Source organism: Eumetopias jubatus, unplaced genomic scaffold (genome assembly GCF_037043125.1).
Source record: "Eumetopias jubatus isolate StellerSeaLion01/CBP00866 unplaced genomic scaffold, mEumJub1_p1.0 scaffold_9, whole genome shotgun sequence".
In the NCBI taxonomy this organism is placed as follows: domain Eukaryota; kingdom Metazoa; phylum Chordata; class Mammalia; order Carnivora; family Otariidae; genus Eumetopias; species Eumetopias jubatus.
The window spans coordinates 38897591-38901027 of record NW_028274815.1 but is presented as its reverse complement, the minus strand read 5'-3'; the positions used below and the strand labels follow the sequence as shown (position 1 = coordinate 38901027).

The following is a 3437-nucleotide window of genomic DNA, read 5'->3' as shown; positions in this document are numbered from 1 at the left end:
ACAAAATTGAACACCTTTCACAATCCAAGCTGTCAGCAAGCTAAGAGAAGGGCGCTTCCTCAACTTGATGAAAGGAATGATAAAACTTACAGTTAATATCATAGTTCATGGTGAATTAAACCATTGCTCACTAAGTCTGAGAACAAGGCAAAGATGTCTGCTTTTGCCAGCTTTATTCAAAATTGAGCCCCCTCCCCCCAAAAAAGAAATAAAAAGCATAGGGGCTGGAAAGAAAAAACTGAAGCTGTCGATATTTATAGACAACTGGATTGTGTAAGTAGAAAACCTTATGGGAATCTATAGAACAACTATTAGATTTTATAAGTGAATTTAACAAGATTGCAAAATACAAGGTCAATATGCAAAAATAAATTGTATTTCTAGATATTAACAAGTAAAAACTAAAAGTTTTAAATGTACTACTTACGAGCTTCCTCCGCCATTTTAAATCCAGCTCCATACAACGCTCCGCCGCCGCTGCTGCCGCGACGCGGACTGTGCGCCCGCACCCCACGGCCGACAACTCCGCCACCATGGAGGACGTGAACGAGTACAGCAACATAGAGGAATTCGCAGAGGGATCCAAGATCAACGCGAGCAAGAATCAGCAGGATGACGGTAAAATGTTTATTGGAGGCTTGAGCTGGGATACGAGCAAGAAAGATCTGACTGAATATTTGTCTCGATTTGGGGAAGTTGTAGACTGTACAATAAAAACAGATCCAGTGACTGGAAGATCAAGAGGATTTGGATTTGTGCTTTTCCCCAAAGATGCTGCTAGTGTTGATAAGGTTTTGGAACTGAAAGAACACAAATTGGATGGCAAATTGATAGACCCCAAAAGGGCCAAAGTTTTAAAAGGGAAAGAATCCCCCAAAAAGGTTTTTGTGGGTGGATTGAGCCCAGATACTTCTGAAGAACAAATTAAAGAATATTTTGGAGCCTTTGGAGAGATTGAAAATACTGAACTTCCCATGGATACAAAAACAAATGAAAGAAGAGGATTTTGTTTCATTACATATACAGACGAAGAGCCAGTAAAGAAATTGTTAGAAAGCAGATATCATCAAATTGGTTCTGGGAAGTGTGAAATCAAAGTTGCACAACCCAAAGAGGTATACAGGCAGCAACAGCAACAACAAAAAGGAGGAAGAGGTGCTGCAGCTGGTGGACGACGTGGTACAAGGGGTCGTGGACGAGGTCAGGGCCAAAACTGGAACCAAGGATTTAATAACTGTTATGATCAAGGATATGGAAATTACAATAGTGCCTGTGGTGGTGATCAAAACTGTAGTGGCTATGGCGGCTATGATTATACCGGGTATAACTATGGGAAGTATGGATATGGACAGGGATATGCAGACTACAGTGGGCAACAGAGCGCTTACGGCAAGGCGTCTCGAGGGGGTGGCAATCACCAAAACAATTACCAGCCATACTAAAGGAGGATGTTGGAGAAAACAGCGGGAACTTCATTGCAGGCCGTGTATCACCCTGACCACGTCTATCTCTGGGGGTCGCACGTTGTGAGCAGAGCGCAAGGCATACACCAGAAAACGCTGTCCTGTGGAGGAGATTGCTAAAGTTTAACCCATCTTGCAGGACGACATTGAAGATTGGTCTTCTGTTGATCTAAGATGATTATTTTGTAAAAGACTTTCTAGTGTACAAGACACAACTGTCCAACTGTATATAGCCGCCAATTAGTTTTCTTTGTTTTTACTTTGTCTTTTGCTATCTGTGTTATGACTCGATGTGGATTTGTGTTTATACAAATTTTATTTGTATGATTCCATGTTAAACCTCAAATAAATGCTTCCTTATGTGATTGTTAAAAAAAAATGTACTATTTATGATAACATCAAAAAACATCAACTATCTGGGATGAAATTTAGCAAAAGATGTGTAAGACTTCTACACTTAAAACAACGAAACACTGCTGAAATTAAAGACCTATGAAATGGAGAGGTACGCTACATTCATGGATTAGAAGCCTCTAATGTTGCTAATATTTCCATTCTCCCAGAAAAACTGATCAAGAGAGTCCAGAAATGAACCCGCCTATATATGACCGATTAATTTTCAGCTGAAATGTCATCAATTCAGTGGAGAAAGGAAAGTCTTTTTAACAGTGTTGAAACAATTGTATATATTTGAGGGGGAAAGTGAATCTCAACCCCAATCTTACTCATACATAAAATTAACTTGAGGGGCGCCTGGGTGGCTCAGTCGTTAAGCGTCTGCCTTCGGCTTAGGTCATGGTCCCAGGGTCCTGGGATCGAGCCCTGCATCGGGCTCCCTGCTCCACGGGAAGCCTGCTTCTCCCTTTCCCACTCCCCTGCTTGTGTTCCCTCTCTCGCTGTGTCTCTCTCTGTCAAATAAACAAATAAATAAAATCTTAAAAAAAAATTAACTTGAAATAGGTCACAGACCAAACAGAAAAGCCCAAACTCTTTGCTTTCAAGGGAAAATGAAAAAAAAAGCAATCTTGGGGTCAGCTAAGATTTCTTGGACAAGACACAAAAAATATTAACTACTAAAGAAGAAAGAAGTAAATGTGACTTCATCAATACTTCTATTTTTCAAAGAGTGTAGAAAAGCAAGCCACAGAGTGGGAGAAAATATTCCCAATGCCTATATGTGACAAATGTCTTGAATCCCAATTTAAAAGAATCCAGGGGCACCTGGGTGGCTCAGTCAGTTAAGCGTCTGACTTCAGCTCAGATCATGATCTCAGGTCCTGGGATCAAGTTCCGAGTCGGGCTCCAAGCTCAGTGGGGAGTCTACTTCTACCTCTTGCTCTCCCCCTGCCACCCCCTGCTCATGCTCTCTCTCTCTCAAATAAATAAATCAATAAAATCTTTAAAAAAAAAAAAAGAATCCAGGGGCGCCTGAGTGGCTCAGTTGGTTAAGCGACTGCCTTCGGCTCAGGTCATGATCCTGGAGTCCCGGGATCGAGTCCCACATCAGGCTCCCTGCTCGGCGGGGAGTCTGCTTCTCCCTCTGACCCTCTTCCCTCTCGTGATCTCTATCTCTCATTCTCTCTCTCAAATAAATAAATCAAATCTTAAAAAAAAAAAAAGAATCCATCCAACTCAACAATAAGAAAAACAACCCAATTTTTTAAATGGTCAAAATCTTGATCAGAAATTTTACCAAAGAATATATACAAATGGCTAATAAGCACATGAAACTGTATCCAACATCATGAGTTACCAAGGAAATGCATATGAAAAACGCAATTGTAGCAAAATTTTAAAAGGCTGATAAATTACCACCCTTGACAAGGATGTGAAACAACCAAAAGCTCATTCAAAGATGATAGGAGAGTAAAATGGTATAAATCCTTTTGAAAACCATATTGTGACTTTCCTATAAAATTTATAATTTTACCTCTCCTGGATCCAGCAAATTCTATTTCTAGGTAGAAACATATC

At 40.4% G+C, this 3437-nt stretch overlaps 1 pseudogene; it reads left to right on the top strand.

Annotated features, from left to right (window-relative positions):
• The first annotated feature begins 518 nt into the window (after nucleotides 1-518).
• On the top strand, nucleotides 519-1829 carry LOC114223464 (heterogeneous nuclear ribonucleoprotein D-like pseudogene; annotated as a pseudogene).
• Nucleotides 1830-3437: the final 1608 nt, after the last annotated feature.